Here is a 25,713-nt window from a genome sequence, read left to right as displayed (position 1 = left end):
CTCAAATGCTGCCATGTTAAAGGCTTTCTGTTTAATCACTTCATGTTTACTTTTCTATGTGAGCTTATATGAATTATGCAGTCACCACTCTCATCATTATGAAAGATGAGCCGATATTCAATTTGGTAAAAGATCTCCCAGACAGCTTCATTTCTGGTCCTCCTCCCAGTTCTAAGCAAATAACAGTTTGTAGTGAGACTTTCTTTGGACACCAGGCTTTCCCCTTAAAGTAAGTAAAGCCTACAGGTCTTAACTACAAAGCTGGCTGATGTAACATGATTTAGCAGAGCACTTTCAGTTCATACAATGCTGTGCTTAAATGAAAGAATAGGAGTGGCCCTTAGCTTCTTATTTGAATTTTTTTTTTTTTTTTTTTTTTTGTGCCTGGTCAGCTCAGTTCCTGAAAGCCTGGTTCCCCTCAATGTGGATGAGGACCATACCTAGCTGCCTCAGAGAGTCTTGCACTGCCACCTATGAACTTCTTGAGGCCCCCGATGTCTCTTCTGGCTGTTCAAGGTAGAGCCCATTTCACCGGGAACCTGCAGGCACCACTGGGAAGTCTGGCCAGTGGGTACTTCAAGACTTGCCTTTTTTTCCCCATTTGTTACTACTCTGTGTGAATACCAACTTAGAGAAAAAAGAACTAATTCTGGCTTGACCCTTGAGACTAGAAAGACAACCCTTACTCAGACCAGTGGCATACCTGTAAAAAGCAATATTTTGAAAAGTAAATGAAAATTAAATGACTATGTGTACATTTACAAAAATCTTGGAATCAGATTAAACAGTTTCTATGATAAACAAGCACAAACACCATCCTAAATTCCCAGATCTGGTAGTCTTATTGAGAATAGATTAGAGTAGCTGAAAAATATACAGTTGACTCTATTGGGAAAAGAGAAAGAAAATGAAATAATTTTATGATAATAATTCTATGATTTTTTTCAAAAACCTAGAATTAAGGACTCACACAAATGCCTATTACTTGAAAACAGTATGTACACACAGCAAATGTTTTAAGAAGGTGTGTAACGGCTGAATGTACCTGCAGAACTAGTCTCTCCACATCGGTACTTATTCTAACTCAACCATGGGACAAAATACATTAAAGGTGTTTTGAGGCTGCCAGGAGCACTGAGAAAAAGAGACAGGATTTGGGAAGAGAATGGAGCCAGGGGAAGCATATGGGTTAAAAACAGCTCAAGAAAAGCAATGAGGAAATTGAGGCACAGAGCCTGAATGCTGGCAATTTCATGAAGATTGTATAGACAGTCAGCACTAGGAAATGTATTCTCTAATTTGCAACCTTTTTCTAAGTACCCATTGTGTTCTAGTCATAGTGTAAGACTAGGTCTAGGAGAGACATCTACCTTCACCTAAATGCTTTACAATCTCCAAGGGAAAGAAGAACATTTAAATGAATCAGGGATATGAAGCCATGCAGTGTCATGGCAGATGGAGGATGATAGAAGATGATGGCTCAGGGGGGCCCTGAGAAGAAGTAAGTGTTGAAAGAGAGCAGAAAAGGCTTCATAGAGAACATGAAGGGAAATCTAATGGAATGTAACCTTCAGGAAATCAGCCAAGCGGTGTGCATGTATCTAAAGACACAACATATCATGATAAACCAATCTTGGGTTAAGCGAGTAAGGCGAAAGAGATTCTAGTGCTCCTGAGTCATGCTCCTCTACATTCTCTGAGAAGCACAGTGGAAGGGAATTCAGAAGGCAGCCAGGGAAATTTATTCATGGATAGTTAAATTTCAGAAACTGAGATTGGCCGAAAGAAAAGGTTCCATATAAGAGACCACTTGGAGGTTATTTAAACACAGTGATTCTCAGCTCCAATTATGCACTAGAGCCACCTGGGGAGCTTTATGAGACTTTTCATAACTGGATCCTTCTCCTAGAGATTCAGGGGAGGGGCTTACGCATATTATAAAAGTTCCTTCAGTGATTCCAAAGTGCAATCATATAGAATCACATACTAGAGTAGTTTGTTAGGCATATAAAAGAGGAGAAAGGAAGATACCCCTTACATACAGGCTGAGTCAGTGGTTTTCAGATTCAAGCATGCATCGCTATTACCTACATATTAAAGCAGGTTGCTGGATCCCACCCTCAGAGTTTCTGATTCATTAGGACTGGTGTGAGGTCCAGGTGTGTGAGTTTCTCACTCACTTTCAGGTGATACTTATGTTGCTGGTCCATGTTTTCAGAACTACTAGACTAAGTCCTGTGAAGGAGGAAAAAGCTCTTGCAACTGAAGTAATAGAGGCATGGTGAGCTCACTAGCTAGGCCCTGGTCTCGCTGGTGTTGTGACAGCTCAAGGAATAGCAGTTGTGATCAGTGCAATGTATGATCTAGACTCTTGCTACTTAAAGAGTGGTCACTAGACCAGGGGCACAGGCATCACCTGGGTGCTTGTCAGAAAACTAGATCTCAGGCCCCAGCTATCCTCTCCCCATGACACCTGGCCTCCAGGGTAGCCACTTGCCTGTAGGAGGAGCCAATATGAATCTAGCCCAGAACATCTGGGTCGTCTGGGGCCCAGTTCCTTAGGCTGGTTGGCAGGTCTTGGCATAGTCCTCACAGGCCCACAGGTTAGCAGGTGTGGGTCTATGTGAAGGGCCAGATAGGAGCCAGGGGTTCTGGATTCCACTTGTGAGCAGGACAGGTGGTGGTCTGATAGTTCTGGCCTTCCTCACCTGATCAAGATGGCACAGGCTTGAGTATAGTTTTCCACCAGGTTCCTCAGATTCTTCTGAAGAGCCTAGAAAATCCTTCATGTCCTCCACCATGATGTCCCCTATTGTGTCCAGCATGGCCTTGGGTGACTCTGGGTGTCAGCTCCCTCACTGTAGACAGGATCAGGGCTTCCATCATGACACCATGGAGGCTAGGACGAGGCCTGGAGTCTCATTAAGCCTGGCTCTACTTGGGTGATGGGGAAATTAAGTAAAATTAAGTAAAAACTCTGGCCTTGACAATGCTTCTGATGTTTTCCTTCCGGATACAGAAGTAATATACCTAGGGTCATCAAAGGTCAGGCACGAAGAAGACATAGACTTTGCCCAGATTGGTGAGGCAGGGCAGACAGGTCTCTGAATAGTCCTCACAGGACATGGAGGCACATGTGGCCAGTGCCCCCTTATGCACAGAACAGCCCTCATGGGCTGTCAGCTTGAACTTGGTCTTGTCACTCACCTTGGGTAGTGTGAACACCTGAAACTACTACTAAGATGCAGTGAGCTCCATATGGCTGCCCAGCTTGTCAGGTGCTTACCCCAAATCCTGCAAGACCTCATAGGGCTCAACAGCAGGTGATTGAGTTCCTGCAATCCTGCGAGGGCACCCCCAGACAGGCACACAGTATGTCAGCTACCCCTGCCTGCTCAGCACTACCTCGTCCTCTGACTACTCTGGCCAATTCTTGCCTCCCTCACCTGCTGAACATAGATGAACAATGGAGCCCAAGTTGGTACACCATGGTAGGACCATGGTGGATTTCTAGAAGGAGCATGTCAGTGAAGTAGAGGCAGTGCATGATGTTTGAGAGGGAGTTGTAGCCAAGCGGGGTTGATGCCATGCTGCACCAGCATTATCCCCATGCCCTGGAGGCAAACCTGCTCCATCAAGCGCATGTTGGCCTCCTGCAACTTGCTGTTGGCATTAGCCACCCACTTCTTGCCCGAGACTTGGCTTTTGTGGATATGTGAGAAAGACTGGTGCAGAGACTTCCTGAGTGCCTTTATCCAGGAGAACGGCTCCTCTGTAGCCAGGAAGTCATTGGTCAGCACAGGGCCCTTGAGCTGGTAGTCAAAGGAGCTAAAGCTGTGACTGGTGCCAAAGGCCATGAGGCTCTGCTCAGCGTGGAGTGTGCTGGTAGTGACAGCCACTGGTATTAGGCACTGAACCAGGCCTGTGTCAAGGCTCAGTGGCTCAGAGCCCTTACAGATGTTGCCCTTGTGGTCCTGGAGGATGTCCACACTGGCCAAGCTGATGCCTGCTCCCAGACACATCACTTAGCTCTGGCACCAACACCTATTCTGCAGTGCTGGCCACCACCAACCAACTGAGCTGTGGACTTGCAGAGAACCACCTTCTGCATACCAAGGTTGGGACCTTCTCTGTGTAGGTTGAAGCAGCATGCTTTGCATAAGGGCAGCCAGTCTTCCTTGATAGCCTGGGCCAGGATGTCAGCCTGCTGGCAGCTTGTACAGCAGCGCAGCACCATGCTGGAAGCATTGCGGAGCCATCCATCACTGTCCTCACTGTTGGTCAGCAGCAGTTCTCACTGCGATGGCTCCTGGGCCAAGTTCTGGCCTAGTGATGAGCTTGCTTGAGGACCTGGATGCTGCCTGGAATCTCTGCTGCTTGCCAGAGCTCACACTATGGGGCCACATCCTGGCGGGATCATTGGTGATGTGGGCCGAGCAGGTAATAGCAGATGGGTACTCTGTCTTTATGCTGAACATATACAGGAGAATAATTTTTCTAGTCCATAACCATACCACTTCTCAATACATGACTAAGCAACCACATTCAAATATGCTGGGCACTCAGTGAGCACTGGGCATATTCTTTATTTGAAACAAAATCTAGGTATGAAGAAAGTTGTTTTGACTAGAGTTACCAAGACTCAGGAAATAGAAAGGTAATGAAGCTACACTTAAGGAACATCAGTATATTCAGCTGGGAAGGGAAGGGACAGAAGAATCAGGACAGATGACACAAGGAATGACAAAACCATGTGGGTCTCACTTGCTTAATTAGAAGATGTGCTTTGCCAGGATGAATGCGCAAAAGCAATCGTCTGATATTCCACTGGGTTTCTCCATGTCTCTTCCATGATATTATCTTCTCCCCATTTCTCCCAGGTTGGGGTTGAATTGACCCCTTGCTCACACCCTTATGTTTCAGATGTTTTCAATGTAAATCTATCAGAGCATCTACAAAATTTATCTCACCTGTTTAAGTGTTTTGTTTTTTCACCAAGTAGGTCATAAGCCCTGTAGTACAGGGAAAGATCTTCTTTGTGGTATTAGCACATGGAACTTAACAGATGTCTACAAGCATTTGCTGAATGGTTAGATACTTAACATAGAAGAAAAGAGGGAATCGCTGCTTTGGGGAAAATATACTGCGGGTTAAAAAATATCATGAAAATCCATACATAAAAATTATACATGTATGTATATACAGATGAAATAAATATGGCAAAATATTTAGATTCTAGGTGAAAGATTCCTTTCGCCTAGATTCAACAGTTGTTGAATCTAGGTAAAAGGAATAAGGTTGTTTATTGTATTTTTCTTTTACCTAATCTGTAGCCTAAAATATTTAAAATTTAAAAATTAAAAAAATACATTTGAAATAGTCCTTGTAATTGAGAGCTACCTTTTAAAATATGCTAAAATAGGAAACTTGAATTTCTATTATTTTTATAAATTTTGCAAAATATAATATCTTTTTCTTAGGTATATTTTAATTTCTGATGAAATTTAGGATTGCTTTTATATTGACCAAGTCTCTTTGAAGACTAAAGAAATTACTCACACATTACTGATTAAAAGCTTTTATTATAAAAGAAGTGTTGGTTTGGTAGAATTATTCAAATTGCCTGTTAATGCATATTTACTTATCTAAATTTGAATATCCTCATTAATATCACTTGGAAAAAAGCCATATATAATTTTTAAAATTCATTTTGTTTTCCTTAAATTTTCATTTGGTTACTTATAACAGTTAGGTGTAAAATGGCAATTTAGATGAAAATTGATGGTATTAATTTATCTTTCTGTCACATGAAGCCTATTCATCACTAGACTGCTAGTAGTTTATATAGAATTTTTCTTTTTAAACCTACAAAATGGTTTCTAAAATCCAGATATTTTTGTTTATGTTTGTATTCTTTGCAAATAGCTAGAGTATCTGTATCTATCTTTGGAATCTTAATTAGGGACCTTCCTAAGAATACTACAGCAGAGAAATTTTTTGCTGTTATTCTATCTATATGCAATAGGAAATATGATTTATCCCCTACTTCCCCCAAATATGTGAATAATCAATGCATTTGAACCTTCCACTTAGTTTATTGGGGGAAGGCTATTTTCAAGTATTTCATGTAAATACTTGTGGCATTTCATGTAATGCCACATCTATTGTTAAGACCATCCTGACAGAATTTATGGAATTATAAATTTGTAATTTACAGAGTCAGTGATGTCCTTTTGGAGGAGAGAAGGCAAATAGAACAGATCTCTCTGTAGAAATATGTAGCCAATGTCTAATTCTCATCCAGTATAAAGATTTGGATTTTTGTTTTTTATAACTAGATCCTAACCAAAGAAGATGTTTTGACTCCAAAAAGCACCTGAACAATCAATCAAAGGAAGCTTCCTACAGATAGCTTATTTTAGTAGTTGTCGACAAAGTTATTTTAATAGCTTTGTTCTCCATTACTCTCAAAAAAGCTTTCCCTTATTTTGTTATTATTTACTTCTTATATGTCTCTCTTTATTTCTTGTTTTCTCTCTCATGGAGAACAGCCAGCTAACTTCTTCCTTATATTAACTTGAAAATGTTCATTTGGTATTGATTGAGCACTGTTACTTGTCAGGTACTGTTCTTGATGCACTACATTTGTGGGACAACAAAAATCCCTGTCTTCACGATGTTTACATATTAATGAGGGGATCACAGAGGATATGCAATAGTCATGGTTAAAAGTAAATTTTCTGGCATCATAGAAAGAGGTAAAAGCTATGGGGAAAAATAATGTAAAGGGAATTACTAGTGTGAATGTGTGTGTGTGGGTGGGGAGTGTGGAAGTGTGGCTTGCAATTTTAAATAGGTTGGTCAGGGTGGATCTCATTGAAGTAGTAACATTGGAGCAAATGCTCCAGTGAGGCAGGAGGTGGGACATGCCTGGCATGTTCCAGGAACATCAGCAAGGGCAGGGTAAGATGAGAGAGAGAGAGATGGGAGATGAGTGTTCTTTATCCTGAAGGAAACACAATACCATTAGATAGGTTAAAAGGACAACCAGGGCTGCTGGTTTGAGAATAGCCTGGGAGAGGAGTCAAGAGAGAAGTGGAAGACCAGTTAATTTATTATTCCAGGGGGAAGATGGTAGTGGGTTGGGCTAGAGTATTAACAGTGGAGGTGGTGAGAAGTTGTGGGACCATAAATACACTTTGAAGATAGAGCGAACAGGGCTAGCTTATGAACACAATATGGAGTGTAAGTGAAGAAAGAAGACAATTATTAGGTTATTAAAACCCTTTGGCCTTTCTTCTACAAGCCTTAATTAGCCTCACAGATTCTTCTTATGCTTGTAGGAAATGTTTCCAAATCTTTAATACTTCCTATGGCTGTTTTCTGAAAATTTTTTCTTTTTTTTAAATGTTCTGTTAAAAAGTTCATAAGTGTGGGAAAACAATTCCCATGAAGGTCTTACATACACAAGGGTAATAAAAAAGAAACTGTTACACTTTACAAAAATCTGGAAAGAGGTAAACATCATGTTCTCTGACAGGTAATTGAGGTATAAAAAAGGAGGTAGACTTTGTTGGAAACTTCGGTTTTCATGGAAACGACTCTGTATCATTGTGCATTATTAGAAACTGTCTCATTCCAATAGGCTGGATAAATACCTGAGTAGGATTTCTCTTAAGGACCCCAGATCCAGCCCCTTCATTCTCATCTATGCTGTGACTAATTGTGTTAAATTCATGACCCTCCTGGTTTATCCCCCATCTAATAGAAGTCATGTCCTAAATATATTTAATCCCACCTATGAGAGATCATGGGAGATTTCCAATATTCTACAACTGACATATGTTAACTCTAACATCAAACTTTAGTATTTGTCATCAGAAGTACAGTCATTTTGTAAAATACTTGTTTTGGATGAATGCGAATAATAAGTTGGGGAATAATTTGAGTAAAACATCAATTTAGTGTGCTTATGTACATTTTTTCCACAAACCAAACCACATAGAAATATACAAAATGCACATATGCATACAACTCAAACATCTTCCAGCTAGCATTACCCTTTAAGTTCATCTTTTCCTATTTTTTACATTTATGCATTTTTCTTCATTAAAAATAACACACCTCATTCAACATCCCAGATGAATCTAAGTGTTGTGATTCAAATCATGAAGTAGTGCATTCAAATGCAAGCACTGTCTGTATTTGAAGACCTTGGTGAAGGGAAATCACCAAATCCTGCAGAAGCGGCTCCTTTAGGCATTAGTAGTGGTTGATGTAGTGCTTTTAAATGTCGCTGCAATTTGCAAAGGCTTCGCTTGTTGAGCAAAGTTGTGAATGCAGATGAGAAAGCCACCAAAGAATTTCCAGCAGTGACACAGAAGTTATTTGAAGAAGGAGGCTACACATTGGGTCTAATTTTCTTATTTTTTTTATCCTCACCTAAGGACATGCTATTGATTTTTATAGAGGGGAAGCCAGGGAGAGGAGACACAGGGAGGGAAACATTTATGTGAGAGAGAAACACCAGTCAGTTGCCTCTTGCATGTGTCCCGAATGGGACGAAACCCACACAACCCAGGCACGTGCCCTGATCAGGAATCAAACCCATGACCTTTTGGTTTTCCAACCAACGAGGCCACATTGGCCAGGACTGGATCCAATGTTCAATTTTGATGAAACAGGTATCTGTTATGAATGTATGTCTTGAAAAACCTACATCTCAAAGACAGGAAAACTGTTGCCAGAATTTAAGGCTGCTAAAGACTATTCAACTGTGATGTTCATGCCAATGCTGAACAGAAAACGGTGAGCCTCATCATCCATATCTGTGTTACAACTTTTTAATTTCAGATCAGCCTCCTTCCACAACTTTGCAACAGCTCGTAAGCTTCACTCTCTCCAGCCCACTTCCAAAGCAAACTTTCAGCCTTTTCCAAAATAAAATGCCATATTTATTGTCGTAGTATTTATGCATTTCCTAACCATCAAACACACATGAAACGCTGCCACTCTTTTTATTAGGTCTCTATCTTTTATTACTATGGTCACTAATAAAGTTTTTTTGGGGGGGTTATTTGTTTATTTATTTTTCATATTTTTTTATTGTTCAAGTACAGTTGTCTACATTTTCCCCACTAATAAAGTTTTTGAGTGTTGCGTCCATAATCCCACTTTCTCCATAAGTCAAGTGGGCTTTGCTGCACAAAATGCATAGTGTGATGTCTTTTAGGAACTCATCTATGGTGTTATTGCAAACTGATAGTATGGAGCAATAAGATTTTTTTCTCCCTTGAAACACAATTGCTATGTTAGCTGTTAAGAACTGATCTCAAATTTCTTGGAATGCACAGTGGACTAGACTATCTTCTGGTCAGTTCAGGATTATAGAATCATATGGGATTTATATAAATAAATTAATTAAAATATGGCATTTAATGAGTCTCAGAGAGGTTTAATGACTTGCCTAAGATACAAGGGAGGAGAAGGACAGACATAGGATTCAAGCCTAAGGTATTTGATGTCTAGTCCAGTGCTCTTTCTCATTCAGTTTGGCTTAAAACCATGGTTCTCAGGCTAGTCCTTGAACCAGCAGCATCAGCATTACCTTCAAACCTGCCAGCAATGGAAATTCAGTGGGCTGGGGCAGCAGCCCTCTGTAGAGGACTTGGAGGGGACTTGGAGGCACACTAAAGTTTGAGAACTACTGGCTTAGAAGACACACCGCCAGTATCTCATAAATAATGAAAGTAAATCTAAAATATTAAGCACAATTTGAGAAGGATGGTTATTTTATTCTTGAGATTTTCATATATTCAAAAGAGGTACTTGAAAATACACACAATTCTAAGATCTTGGTTTAATCTGTTGATATAAGCACACACAGGACAAAACAAAATGTAAGGCAGATTTTAGACAATAACTCCCTGTTAGAAAGTAGAAAAAGTGTTTTTTTTTTTCCCTGAACACATGTTCACAGCAAGTCACAAAAAAAGCACGAGCTTATGTAAAAACCTATGTCTGTGATAAATCTGTGTGTGTGTAGTTATAATCTTGGAAGTGAGAAAATAGTAATTAAAGAAAGAGTTTAATCTGACTGAATATTTTACAGTTTTGTGAACTAGAAAGAGATTGAGCTCACATAGCTATTAATTGCCTTTCTGTTTTCCAAACTGACCACTGGAACAGGAAGTTATATGAGCTAGAAGTTGGGGAACATTTCCTTAAATTCTTTATAACCCATTGAATTCCAGCAGCTAGTTTCAATTAATATATATGAGTGTTTTTGTTCACTTGAGAGCTTTTATTGGGGAACTTAAAGACATGCATATTAATTAATATGCATATGATTCTTAGTCACTTAGGAATCAGTGTAAGAGGTTTCAGATCTCCCTCAGTTACATGGAAGAATAAAAACACACTTTTTGGCCATAATAAACTTTTCAATAGCTTTTTGCTCATGGAGCAACTATAGGCCTGAATGCCAAGTTGAGGACTCGAAGTGACAAGGGAATAATTTAGCTAAGACTACAATCTTTGCAGTCATATTCACCGGCCTTGGAATTCAGGCTTCTGGCTTATTAGATGTCTTTGTGCCTGTCATCTAACCTCTTGGTGCTTCAATTTCCTCATGTGTAAAATGGGGACAATATAGCTCCCCTCGTGGGTTCTGGGGAGGATAAAATCAAGACATACATGTAAAGCCCCAAGTTCAAAGTTATCACCATGATGTTGACACAGATACTTCCAATAATTATGATTATTTTTTTCTGCCTCTGTCTAATTTTCTGTAGACATTTACTCTTTGGTTATTTTCTAAATAGTCTCTTCGTGATTAGTGGTGTCCTTTTTATTTCATTCGTCCGGCCTTTCCATTTGATATTTCTGTTATTTACGTACTACTGATTTTCCCCTTAGGTTGTAATTTCCTCGAGGACAGGGGTCATTGCCACCCACTGCATTAAAAAAAGTGTCTTTCATGTAGCAGGTGCTCAGTAAACATGTGTTAAATGACTGAGAGAATAGAGAGGTAAACATGGGCCTTGGAAATAAATATAGAACATCCCAGCAGTTAACTTGCAGACTGAGAACCTTTCTGCTTAGATTAACAGTTCAGGGAGTGGGCACACTGAATGTGTCAAGTTGAATATGAAGTAAAATAAAGGATAGAAATGTGACCATATAAAAAAAAGCCCGTTTTTTCTTGTGAACACGTATGAGACACTGATTCAGAAATGTATGTTGGGGCAGTTGAAATATGCTTTGAATTACTAGCAGTGATGTTTCTGGAACTGTGCCTATGGCATGATTTATATCCCAATGTTCTCAATCAGATTCTAGGGATCAATTAATCACACTATCAGTAACAACGAAACAGGTGTGTTTCCTAAAGTCCTATATTTGCTGAAGGCAATCATTCCCCTCCCTGCCGCTTAGTACCTCCTCAGAAAGGTGGTTTGGAATTGTTCTCCTATCTGGTGCTAGGAAAATTGCAAGCTGAATTCTTGCTTGAATTAGACAGGTATGGGCTTCTATTCACTGACCCTACCACTACACTTAAGTCACAGTGCAGGTCATTAGTATATTGCTTTATAAACTGTTAGGCGAAGTTCATTTTAATGATGAAAATACCAGAGTTGAATGGTGGAAGGAGCAGGTAGGGTACCCTGAAAAGGCACTAAACGGAACTTTGGAGCTCTGGATAGGACATGTTTTAATGCTCCATTCAGATTAGCTGATAAATGTGATAGTTATTTATAGGATGGAAGGGGACATATCTGCAAATAGGAGATAACAACAGCATTTCTTGAAAGAGAACTAACATTGGTGGATGAAGGAAGATAATAAAAGCAATAGTCTAGGGGTGGTGGGTGGGGAGAAGGAGCCAGTACACCCAGCAAAACCTGGAGATTTGGCCAGTAGAACAGAGTGGATCTGCAAACACAAGGTTTATTTTAAAGTTGAGAACAAAATCAGAGTTTTCTCCTACCACCAACACACAGTACTTACGTTTTTATATTTCCTTGTTGTCTGAATAAAAAGCTGAATCTTAGACAATAATATATTGTAGCAAATATGATTCTGAGATTTTCCTTGAGAATTATTCTTCTTTTATTTTGTCATTGTTTTGCTTGTTTTCACTTGGTTTGTTTTTAGTAACTTGCCTGAACTTAATCTGTTGGATCTATTTTCCCTGCTGTGTGGGGCTGCTGATGTTTCTGTTCATTTCTTAAAAACTTTGATGTTTAAGTTTGAGGTACTCTGTTCTGCAGAGCTCAGTAGTCAATCAATTATTTTCCACAAACACCTAAGTCAGTAGGGTTTCCCTTGTCTGTTGATAGATCTGTGCATGGGGTTGGGAACACTTTAAAATTTTAGACAATTGTCAAATGTTTAGGTTTACATTCTGCCAGGTCCCTGTTGGATGTTTCCTGCAGATTTGCATGGCATCCAAGTCAACTGGGGATGTATGGGTAGCTGGGGCCCTCTTGAGTCTCCCCAGCACAGGTGCATAGCCTCCTGGACAGCATCTGGCTGTCTCATCTCCAGGTTCTCCCTGTTGAATTCTGGTTAGTCAAGTGGTTTACTGCTCACCCCAAGTGAGACTGCAGCTCAGGGTAATACAATGATGGGCTGTTCTTATTTGTTTCTTCCTGAGTTTGTTACTTTAATCCATTAATTAGGTATGTTTTTCTGTTCATAGCACCAAATTAGTTAATTCCCCTCTAGCAGTGAAACTGCTGGGTTATTTATTTATTTATTTATTTATTTATTTAATGACCAGCTCCTCCTTGGAAGTGCTGTAACACTGGCCCATCTGAAGCACCATGAGGGGGAACTGTAGATATTGGCAAAACTTTGGTCAAGAATGCCAAGAACTTCCAAATTCTAATCTTAATCTTAATTCTAATCTTAATCTTAATCAAATTCTTGGTTTCCCAGAATGAGTTAGTTCCATAGAACTAATACTTCTTTATTTTTTTTTTGTCTCTGGTTATTTTCCAGAGCACTAATTTATCATTTTGGACCTTTCTTCCAATTTCACTCATTGGAGGCTAGTATCTGACAGTCTCTTCATACTGCAATATCCATATCCCCCACCTTTATTTTGGAAAGATATTTTTCTTTGGGTATAGAATTTTGTATTTACAGTTGTTTTTCTTTCTGTACATTGGGGTTATATGTCCAACATCTTTTAGGTTGAATAGTTTCTGATGAGAAGTCTTCTGTAATTCTTACCTTTGTTCTTTATGTGACATGCCTCTTTTCTCTGGCAACCTTCAAGATTTTTTCTTTTGGCATCTCACTGTGTAATCTTTCTCAATTTCACTGGTGGTTTTCAGCTAATGATGATATCTCATAACATTTTCTTCCTCACTGAGTTTATATGTCAGTTTTTAAAGCAGAATATCTAAACAATGGAGGGGAAAGTGCCCTGAGCAGAGTCAGAGGACCATGCTTGTGACCTGGCTGTGTGATCTTGAGGAATTCATACTTTCCTGAAATACCCCCTTTACACATTCAGATTTGCTTCATCTCCTTTTCAGAGTGATGGACCCAAAGCAGACCTCTAAATTCTTTTGATTCACTTCTGGGACTATGCATCATATCAATCACAGTATTTTCACCCTTGGATGTAAAATAAACTAAGCCAATCAAGGCTACACATGAGAAAAAAAGATTTTTCTTTGCTATTTGTTTTCAGAAGTTTGTAAATGATGTACCTATATGTGTGTGTTTCATCCTACTTGGTGTTATTGAGTTTCTTCAATCTCTGCTTTGGCATGTGACATTAATTTGAGGGAATTCTTAGTCATGATCCTTTCACTGGGTTTCTGCCCTGTGTTCTCTGTCTTCTACTACATTCAAATTACAGGTATGTTAGTCCCTTTGCAATTATTCCACTATTCTTCGATGTTCTGCTCAATTTTTCACTCTTTATTTTTATATTTCAATTTAGAAAATTGCTATTGGTGATATATTGAGTTCAACTGATTCTTTTCTCAGTTGTACTGAGACTACTGATGAGTTTATTGGTGACATTCCACATTTCTCTTACCAGACTGTTCTTTTCTGGTATTTTCGTCTGTTTTTTCTTATTTTCTCCCTGATGAAATTCCTTATATATTTATTATGTTTTTATATTAGAACCTTTTTATATTAGAGCATTTAACCCACAAATTATATATTCTCTTTCAGCTTTCTTAAAATATAATTGACATACAATGTATAAGTTTAAGGTGTACAACATGGTGATTTGATATATGAATATATGTTGCAAAATGATTATCATGATAAGGTTTATTAACACATAGATCACCTCACATAGCAACTTTTAAGTATAAAATATGGTGTTGTTAACTGTAATCACCATGGTAATATTAGATCCTTAGAATTTATTTATCATATAACTGGAAGTTTGTACATTTTGACCACATTCACCTATTTCCTCTACTTCTCTACCTGGTTCCTTAGCAACTACCAATCTATTCTCAGTTTTTATGAGTTCAGTTTTTAAGATTCTACATAATGTGAGATTATACATTATTTGGCTGTCTCTGTCTTTCACTTACCTAATGTCCCCAAGGTTTATCCATGTAATTGCTAATGGCAGATTTTCATTCTTTTTCATGGCTGAATAATATTCTATTATGTATATATGTGTATGTGTGTGCACTTATAGTTAGCAACCATAAATACTGCTGCAATGAGCATTGGGGTGCATATAATGATTGAGGTTCAAAATAATGATTTTGTTTTCTTTGGATAAATACTCAAAACTGGAATTGTATCATGTGGCAGTTCTATTTTTAATTTTTTGAGGAACCTCCATAATGTTTTCCATAGCAGCTAAAACAATTTACATTTTTACCAACAGTGCACAAGTGTTTCCTTTTCTCTACATCCTAATCAGCTCTTATTCCTTATCTTTTTTATATTTATTTTTAAAATATATTTTATTGATTATGCTATTACAGTTGTCCCATTTTCCCGCCTTTATTCCCCTCCATCCTGCATACCTCCTCCCACCCACATTCCCCCACCTTTAGTTCATGTCCATGGGTTGTACATATAAATTCTTTGGCTTCTACATTTCTTATACTATTCTTACCGTCCCCCTGTGTATTTTGTACCTACCATTTATGTTACTTATTCCCTGTACCTTTTCCCCTATTCTCTCCCTCCCCCTCCCCTGCTGAAAACCCTCCATGTGATCTTCATTTCTGTGAATCTGTTCCTGTTCTAGTTGTTTGCTTAGTTTGTTTTTGTTTTTATTTATTTTAGGTTTTGGGTTTTATTGTTGATAGTTGTGAGTTTGTTGTCATTTTACTGTTCATATTTTTGATCACCTTTTCTTTAGATTAGTCCCTTTAACATTTCATATAATAAGGGCTTAGTGATGATGAACTCCTTTAACTTGACCTTATCTGGAAAATACTTTATCTGCCCTTTCATTCTAAATGATAGCTTTGCTGGATAGAATAATCTTAGATGCAGATCCTTGCCTTTCATGACTTGGAATACTTCTTTCCAGGGCCTCTTCCTTCAAGGTTTCTTTTCAGAAAAGAGCTGACACTCTTATGGGAACTCCTTTGTAGATAACTCTCTCCTTTTCTCTTCCTGCTTCTAAAATTCTCTCATCTTTAATCTTGGATAATGTAATTATGATGTGCCTTGGTGTGTGCTTCCTTGGGTCCAGCTTCTTTGGGACTCTCTGAGCTTCCTGGACTTCCTGGAAGTCTATTTCCTTCACCAGATTGGGGAAGTACTTCATTATTTTTTCAAATAAGTTTTCAATTTCTTGCTCTTCTTCTTCTTCTGGAACCCCTATGATTTGGATGTTGGAAAGTTTGAAGTTGTCCTGGAGGTTCCTAAGCCTCTCCTCATTTTTTTGAATTCTTATTTCTCCATTCTGTTCTGGTTGACTGTTTATTTCTTCCTTCTGGTCCAAACCATTGATTTGAGTCCCAGTTTCCTTCCCACCACTGTTGGTTCCCTGAATATTTTCCTTTATTTCACTTTTCATAGCCTTCACTTTTTCCTCTATTTTGCAATGATACTCAACCAATTCTGTGAGCATCCTGATTAGCAGTGTTTTGAACTCTGCATCTTGATAGACTGGCTATCTCTTCATCACTTAGTTGTATTTTTACTGGAGCTTTGATCTGTCCTTTCACTTCAGCTATGTATGTATATATATATAATTTTTTTTTTTGTCTGGGCATGCCTGTTATGTAGTAAGAGACAGATCCTTAGGTATTGGCCAGGGTGGGGCATGTGGGGGACGTGTCCCACAGGGAACAATGCCGCTTGTTTAGCTCTCCTCTGGCTTTCAGTCACTTCTGCCACTACTCACAAGCAAATTTGGCCCTTATGATGCTGATTCCCTGGGTGGGTGGGTTGTGTATGTTCTAGAACCCTGTGGATCTCTCCAATGAACTCTCCTGTGAGGCTTAGAGTTTCTACTGCCCCCACAACCCTCACAGGTTTTTTCAGCCAGAGATTTTGAGGCTTTATTTCCCCATACTGGAACCCTGGGTTGTGTGGTCTGTCTCACTCCCCAGTTGTTACTCCTGGTTTATCTGCATGCAAATATGGGACCACCGACTCCATCAGCCGTGCCTGGCCTGGTCCACCAGCTGCCTCCTTGGCACCAGTCCTCTCCACCCCAGCTGCCGGTCTCTGCCCTTCATACAGGTCTGGATGAATGTTTCTTCTTTAACTCCTTGGTTGTCGGACTTCCATACAGTTTGATTTTCTGTCAGTTCTGCTTGTTTTTGTTTTTAAATTTGTTGTTTTCCTTCTTTTGGTTATATGAGAAGGCACAGTGTGTCTACCTATGTCTCCATCTTGGCTGGAAGTTCTTATTTCTTATCTTTTTGATAATAGCCAATCTAATAGACGTGAGATAATAACTCATTGTGGTTTTGATTGCATTTACCTGGTGATTAATGATGTGGAGCTTGTGGGGCTGGAAGTTGCTTTGGGCGAGTCAATGAGTGAGTGGTGATAAAGGCCTGAGACATTTTGTATACCACTGTAGACTTTATAAATACTGTGCACTTGGGCTACCTTAAATTTGTAAAAAATTTCTGTAATAAATTAAACTTAGCTTGTTTTAACATTTTTACTTTATAAGTATTTTAATTTTTAAAAACTTTGACTCTTTTGTCCTAACACTTAGCTGAAAACACAAAGGCATTGTACAACTGTACAAAAATATCTTCTTTCTTTGTAGCCTTTTAATATAAGCTTTTAATTTTTTAAAATATGTAGATTTTTTTGTTTTACTTTTTAAACTTTTTGTTAGTAATGAAGACAAAAACACATATTACCCTAAGCCTACACAGTGTCAGGATCATTAAATTCACCCTCTTCTACCTTCACATCTTGTCTCACTGGAAAGTGTTCAGAAGCAATAACATGCATGGTGCTGTCATCTATGATAACAATACCTTCTTTTGGAATACCTCTGGAAGGGCCTACCTGGTTATCTTGAGGAGTGCCACTGTTTTCAAAAATATGTCCATGGTGGCTTACTTAGTTTGTTTAATAGAATTATAAGCAGATAGTGCACCATGAACATTCCTCTCTATTAATGAAAACTTTTTGTAATAGGGGGTCCATGATTTTACAGTTGTAAAGAAGCTTATTGAGGTTTGCACAAGCATATGCTAAACACTTCACTGTGAAGTTTTTGGGGGCTATGCTTTTTCTTCTCATGCTTCCTTTTCTCTTGCCTCTTCTTCAGCTATGCATTCCTGTTCCAGTTGCAGCAACTCATCACTAATCAGTCCCTCAAGAACCACCTCTAGGGGCTCCTCAATGCTGTCCTCATCCATATCCTTGTTAAAGTTGTTTGCCATCTCAACCACAGCCTCGTTGATGTTTTATGGTGGTATTCTTTGACTCCTTTGTTATGTTCTTTCATGTATCTACTGTAAATTTTTCTTTTGTGGTTACTCTTAGGATTACATAAAATACCTTATAATTATAAAATCTAACTTTAAGCTGATAACTTTAATAGCATACAAAACTTTATATTTTTACATTTTTTCTGTTCACATTTTAGGTTATTGATGTTACCATATATATATTTTTATATTGTATATTTATAACAAATTATTATAGCTCATTAGTTTAGTATTTTTTAACTTTTAAATTAGAATTTCTAGTGATTTATGTATCACCATTATGATATTAGAGAATGTCTTTGATGAGCATTACAGAGTCATATTTTTATGATGTAATTTGCATCTTCTCATTTTAGGTTGTAAAATGACCTTAAGTATATTTTTATGGCAGGTGATTAAGTCTCTAGGTTTTTTTTTTTTTGATTATTAAATTTTTTGGAGGGAAAACTTTTATCTCTTCTTTATTTCTAAAGAACAGCTTTGCCAGGATTAATATTCTTGGTTGACTGCTTTGTTTTCTTTAAATATTTTGAATATATCATCCTACTATCTCCTGACCTGCAAAGTTTTTGCCAAGAAATTTCCTGATATTTAATGGGGGTTCCCCTACATATAACAAGTCACTTTTCTCCAGCTGCTTTCAAAATTCTCTTTGCCTTTGACTTTTGGCAATGTAATTATTATGTATCTTGGTGTAGCCATTTTCAGGTTTTATCTTTTTGGGGTCCTTTGAACCACATGAATTTGAATGTCTGTTTCTCTACCCATGTGTGGGAAGTTTTTGTCCATTATTTCTTAAGCACTTTCTGTCCCTTTTTTTTCTTTTCTTCTTTCAGGATTTCCATAATGCATATATGACATCTTTTGATAGCATTCTATAAGTTCTCTAGGGTTTCTTCACTCTTTTTCATTTTTCAACTGATTTGTCTCTGAGTTCACTGATTCTTACTTGTGCTGGATTGATTCTGCTGTTGAAGCTCTCTTTTGAATTCTTCAGTGTGGTCATCAGTCATTACATTCTTCAGCTCTAGGATTAAAAAAAAAATAACCTGAGCATTTCTCTCTGCCTGTATAGCTACTATCTTGCTCCAAATCATCATCTTTCACCTGAATTATTTTCTTTTTTTAAAGATTTATTTATTTTTAGAGAGAGGGGAAGGCAGGGAGAAAGAAAGGGAGAGAAACGTCAATGTGTGGTTGCCTCTTGCATACCCCTCAATGGGGACCTGGCCCACAACCCAGGCATGTGCCCTGACTGGGAACAGAACCTGCGACCCTTTGGTTTTCAGGCTGGCACTCAATCTACTGAACCACACCAGCCGGGGTGGCTTTTTTTTTTTTTTTTTTGGTGGTGGTTTCTATTTTTTTGTTGTATTTCTCATTTTGTTTATGCATTGTTTTCCTAATTTCATTTAGTTGTCCATATGTTTTTGTGGTTCTGCAAACTCTTTTAGAAGAATATTCTCAATTCTTTTGTCAGACAGTTCATAGATTTTCATTTCTTTGGGTCAATTATCAGAGCTTTATTTGTCCTTTGGTAGTGTTATGTTTACCTGATTTTCCATGATCTCTGTTTTGTTGCATTGGTATTTGCACAACTCCCAGGCTTTATGGATTAATTTTGGTAGGGCAAGATCTTCACCATTCAACTCATTTTGGAATAATGGATTGGTTAGCTGTTAGTGTTCATGGGCATGTGGGGTTTGGGCAAGACCACTGCATACACTCTGAGGTCAGGGGGTGTGTGGAGAGGTGCCGTGGGCTGGGTTCTGTGGTAGGATGGGCCTACTTGCTCAGCTTTGCATTCAAAGTAAGCTACCAGTTGGGCTCCCTAGTTGGCTGTGGCTGTGGTCAGGTGGGACCACTACTTGGACTCTGCAATCCCCTTCAGTTTGGTGAGGTTACAGGCTGTAGTCCCTTGCAGAGTGGTGATACTGGTTGGATTCTGTGACTGGGAAGGGCTGCAGGCGGTGCTCCCCATTGCTCTTGATTGTGTGGAACCTCAGGCTGAATAGATAGTGCTGTTGGTTGGACTCTGTTCAGGCAGAGCTATAGGCCATGCAGGTTTCATGACTGGATGGGGCCTCAGGCTGTGTTCTGTGATGAGGCAGCAGAAGCTCTATAGGCTGTATTCTGAAATTGACAGGGCCATAGACTGGAATTTGCAATTTGGTAGGTCGCTGGTTATGAAGGTCATGTTCTCAGGTCACATGGGCTCTACATGTATACCCTGCAGTTGGGTAGGGTCAGAGATTATGCTCTATGACTGGGCATGGTTGCTGTCTGCAATCCCTGGTTGGGTAGGGCTACAGGCTATACTCTATAATTGGCCTGGGTTACTGTCTAGAATCTGACTGGGAAAGGCCACAGTCTGTTCAACAACCAGGCAGGGCTGTAGGTTGGTCTCCATTGCTGAGTGGGGTTTTAGGCTAGGCTCCGCAGTTGGGCATTACCAAGACTGTTCATGGTCACTGTGCAGGCTCCCTGGTTATGTAGAGCAAGAGGCTATGCTCAACATTTGGGCAAGGCAGCTGGTTTGGCTCCTTGTCCAGGCAAGTTGTAGGATGAGCTCTGTGGCTGTTGGGCATCTGTGTCCACACTTCCCAGTAGGGCAGGACTGGGGCCTGTGCTTTGTAGTTGTGTTGGACTGCAAGTTTCCACTCTTGTGCAAGTGGGTCATAAGATGTGCCCCACAGCTAGTATAGTCTTTTGACTGGAGCTTCAAATCAGGCAGAACTGTCAACCGACCTCCCTGGACAAATGGGATCACTAGCTTGGCTCTGAAGATGGGCAGAGCTGCTGGCTGGGATCTCTACTCAGCACTAAGGCAGGCAGGGACATAGTCTACCAGATTTGAGTGATGGTTGCTATAAGTGTGGCCCCTTCTCCATCTCTATCTGATCACCAGTGGGTTGAGCTCCACAGGTTCCCTCAGTGATCTCATGAGGTAAGACCACAGTGAGCCTCCCAGCAAGCATCCCTCAATGCTGGGGAAGCTGATATCCACTTTGGGTTTTCTTTTTCTCACAGGAGAAACTGTCGGCTGAAGAGAGGGTGACTCAGGTACTGGGTAGCTTGAGGGAGAGTCAATGCAGTCAAAGTGGAACCACTCTTCTTACCCTTCTCATGGGGTTCTTATTGGTTTCTGTTGGCCAGAGGTATATTTTAGCTTCACTTCTCTGGGTTTTGGGATTTTTGCAATGGTGACTTGTGTATAGATAGTTGCTAGTTATTTTTCTTGTGAGGGTGATTTAAATCAAGAATGACTTATGTTGCCATCTTGATTATGCCACTGTATCTAATTATATTATTTTTTAAATGCTCTAGCTGATATTCCTAACATCTGGGCCATATCTGAGTCAGATTTGGTTGATTGCTTTGTCTTTTTGACAGTGTGTTTCCATTTCCTCACTTCTTTGAAAGCTAGTCATCTTGGGTAGGACAGTTGAGAGACTGTAGTAAATATTCATGACCAAAGATGGCATGCCATTTACCTTGCCAGGCTTTCCATGTGTGTGGGGAGGTGGTCAATGTGGTTAGAACTTGTACCAGTTTGGTTTTTGCTGTTGTTCTGGTTGTTGTCTGTGTACCACAGTTCTTAAAACTCTTTCAGTCTTACTTGTGCTTACAGTGGTGACTGGTGTTCAGTGAAGATTCCTCCACGTCTGTTGAAACCTCAAGTTTCTCTTTCCTTTGTTACTGCACGTAAGGAAGCCTCTCTCTCCATATTCTTTCCCCCTCCCTCCCATAAATTGATGTTACTTGCTACTTAGTGCTTGGTAGCCTGAGGATAAGTCAGGAGCTGTGTCTCTGGGTTTCAAGGTTGGGGTCATCTCAGTGACCCTGCCTATCTTTTTAAAGTAGTAGATTTTTAATAGTTTGGGCCAGGATATTTTCTTGCCCCTATCCTAGGGTTAAAGGGTATTTTTATGATCTCTTCCTTTGCTGCAATAGGTATTAACTCATGGCTGGGGCAACAGGTTTTGCTGACCTTCCCCGAAAATTAAGGCTTTAGTTCCCAAGAGGAGATAACGGTAGAATGTGCAGATGGGGCTTATGCTGTTCTGTAGTGGCTATTGTTGCATCAGAAGGGAGGCCTTCTCTGGACCAGCGTTTCTGAATAGCAGCTCTATTGACATTTTGGATTGAAGAATTTTTTGTTGTTGCGTGCAAGTTTGTTTATGGCCAAATGTGTAGAAACATTCAAGGTCTTTAATCATTGGATACTAGCAGTATCCCCCCCAGGTATGGCAATCAAAAATGTTTCCAGACTTTGCCAAAAATCCTCTTGGAAGTATAGCTGCTCCCCATTTAGAACCACTGGTCTGAATTCTCGCCTTGCTCCCAGTCTTCCTCCCAAGAACCTTGTAGTTCCATGGAGAAGAGCCTATGAGTAATTGTGAAATTCCCTTGTGCTTGAAGATCTCCACAAGTGCCATGTTCTCACATGAGGCCACATTAAGACTCTAGAAATTTGTTAATAATTTTTATCTGAGCTCTTCTCACTGACTTATAAGGGGTCTCATGTTTGCTTGCATACAGTCACTTCTTGGAGGCATCTGTTTTTAACCTGGATTTTAGGTTAGTTGGTTACACTGTGACAACTCTCTGTTGTGCTTAATAAAATTGTGAATTTGTAGATATCCAGGATATTTTTGCTTTATGTTTTGGAACAACCCCCTTTACAGCTTTCTATATATTAAGTGGAAGCTGGAACCCTGACATACATTATTTTTAAGCTTCTCAACTATCATGCAGAGGAATTGGAAACTCTTGTGGGTTAAGCAACTGCTCCATGTGCAAGAGATCTGAACCAAAGGCTTTCTAGATGTAAACACAAGTTCATTCCACACTGTTATTCTGTTTATGCAGAGTGATAGTGTCTTATGTTTAACTAGTGACTTTCCAAATTAAGTCTTAAATTCCTTTTTTAAAAAACTTTATCTTCTAATGTAGATTTTAATTCTAGTGCAGAAAACTACTAGGCAAGGCGAGGCAGGACTATGCTAGAGAAGTTTATTATCGTGGGTGTCAGATGTACTCCCATCTCTCTCCTAGAGGTTTCATACTCAAATGCCTGATGGGGCCAGGCAAGAAATACAAATGAGTGAAGTGTATTGCGTCTGTGTTCACACTTATCTTTCTTGACACTTGTGGTTCTACTTTTGACAGTGGAAAGGATACAGGGAAATATTTCCTTTTAAGAAAAACAGTAGCACAAGTAGAATATCTGGGAACTCTCTGTCTGAGGACTAGCAAAATTTATTTGATGTGCACTGATTTTTTAAAATCCTCATCTTAGGAAATGTTTATTGATTTTTAGAGAAAAAGGAAGGGAGAGAAACATTGAAGTGAGAGAAAAACCTATTGGTTGTCTCTTGTGTACACCTTGACTGGGGATCAAACCCCACCCTAGGTGTGTACCCTGACCGGGGATCCAACACACAACCTTTTGGTGTGTAGGACAATGCCCCAACCAACTGATTCTCCCAGACAGGGCTGATATATATATTGAGTCAGCATCGTAAGAGTTTCTGGGTACTCTGTATTGTCCTACAGCACCTATTAAAGTTACCTGTCTGCCCATGAGATTTTTTTCATTCAACACTAAATATTCATCAAGCACCCACAATTTGCTAGACTCTGTTCTAGGTTCTGAGGATGTAGTGAGACATCAAAGAAGTCCTGCCCTTATGGAGCTTACATTTCAGTGGGCGGTCTGCCACAGGGGGCGTGAAACATGGACCTGGAGCATACTGCTGAGAGAGCGCACTGCTACCACTTGCCTCCAGCCAGTTGTTGCTAACCATGGATGTTGACCGTATGCTGCCAAATTTAAGAGTTTTCCAAGAGAAGCCAGAAGTCGTAATTTTACTGTAATTTCCTTAAACATTGACTCATCATATTTTAAATCACTGTGGATGTTAAATATAATATGTTTCCAGGCAGAATCTGGCTTGTGACCTCCCCCTAACACATCTTTGGCCTTGCTGGTCTGCTTGAGAAGAAGAATGCAATAGAATGTCAGCTGTAACCACGTTAATTCCCTCCTTCGGAAGCAATGAACCTATTGTCAGAGATTTGGCAATTCCAGAATTTAATTTGCAATTAAAGGTCGGCAATTTAAGTGAAATCACTTTAAATCAACTTAAAACAAACAAATCAAAACAAGGGACTACAAATATGTGGGTCATTATTAACCTGGGTTCATATTACCTGCTTTCAGATCACCAGGTTATCTGAAAGCAGGTTATATTGTAATTATCAACCTGCTTGCAAGTTTGAGACCAGCTTTTAGAATAGGATTCCTATTGTGGGCCACTTTCATTTCTACAAGCATGTTACACTGTGGTCCAAATTTTCAGCCAAGGTGAGAGTTTTGTAGTGGTGCCATTAGGTCATTACATCCAGTGTTCCTGAAAAACTCAAACCAAGGTATTTGGTAAATTTATAGCGTTTGTATTTTTTATTTTCCTTTTCTTTTGAAAAGAAAGCTATTTTAGACTTTCTTGACAATGCAGGACACACAGGTAGTTAAGCAAATGCATCCGTTCTCTGATTGGCTCCATATTTTGCTGGTCACACAAGTGATAGGTGTTTTTTGGTGGTGTTTTTAGGTAGGTGTTTTTAGCTGCTCATTAATCACTAGCTTATTGAAATTATTATTTGCTAACAGAGTCTATTCATTGTTTTATGAGCCTGTCAGTTTCATTTTCATCATCATTCTGTGCTCATTTCCTTCCATCTACCTTTTCCTATTTAAATTTTAACCCTGCACCTTCTCCAAAATTCACTCTGCTGCCTGTGTGTTCTTTCTCACTCTATGCTTAGATTTGGCGTATCTGGCCTCTGGAACTTGCCTCACTCCTATTTTCCCTACTAGCAATAGTTCATAACAGGTTTATTTTTATTTTTAATTTTTTAAAAACATTTTAACAATTCTTTCCACTTTTGAGGTCTTTGAATTACATTCCCAAGAATTGCAATGGGGACAAAGATTCATGTATCAACATTTAGATCAGAGAGGACACCTTGCCCACATCTTTCATGCTCTACAGTTAGGTCATGTATTTCCTGATCTTTCTCTGGCTCAAGATGGGTCAATTTTTTAAAATAACCTCTGTTCTGCATGTTGTATCTCAGTTGTAAGGGATCTGACTACAAACCCAAAATTCCAGCTCATAGAAACTTAAATATTGAGATTCTTGCAAATGAGACCTGATCCCAGCTCCCAGAGATTCCCAAGCAGGGAGAGACCCTAGGCCACACCTTTTGATCATAAGACAGGTGAGCATATGGTTTTACTTCTCTAGTGAGAGCTACTTTTCAAATGATGTACTGCTTTGTTCTATCAAACCACTTTTTGATTCAACTACATATTTTATATGAGATAATAAAGGGATTTGGATGTTATTTCACAATTGTACTGAGTCTTATTACAGTCTGAATATTTGTGCAGGAAGATACTTAAAATGCAGTCTTCTGGGAAGGGAGAGAAATAGTCTGCTTTATTGAAAGTTTTCTGAGCATTTTATTATGTTAATAGAAGCACCCTGTGTATTTTGGATTGTACAATTGGATATATGTCTGCAAGATAAAGTTATGATGACAACAACATGAGCAAATTTACAAATTGCAAACATCTTAAAGACAGATATAAACTATTAGATTAATACAAAATTCAAAGAAACAAAATAAAACAGAGTTTTACTGCACAAACATTCCCAGAAATATATACTTTTTGAATTAGTCTTCAGTCACAGGCTGTGGGAAAAACAGGCAAGTCAAATTTCAGTTT

At 39.2% G+C, this 25,713-nt stretch overlaps 1 pseudogene; it reads right to left on the bottom strand.

Annotated features, from left to right (window-relative positions):
* Positions 1 to 2,704: 2,704 nt before the first annotated feature.
* LOC112297598 (lethal(2) giant larvae protein homolog 1-like) lies at positions 2,705 to 17,867 on the bottom strand (annotated as a pseudogene).
* Positions 17,868 to 25,713: the final 7,846 nt, after the last annotated feature.

Source organism: Desmodus rotundus, chromosome 3 (assembly GCF_022682495.2).
Source record: "Desmodus rotundus isolate HL8 chromosome 3, HLdesRot8A.1, whole genome shotgun sequence".
Taxonomy (NCBI): domain Eukaryota; kingdom Metazoa; phylum Chordata; class Mammalia; order Chiroptera; family Phyllostomidae; genus Desmodus; species Desmodus rotundus.
This window is presented reverse-complemented; position numbering and strand designations above follow the sequence as displayed.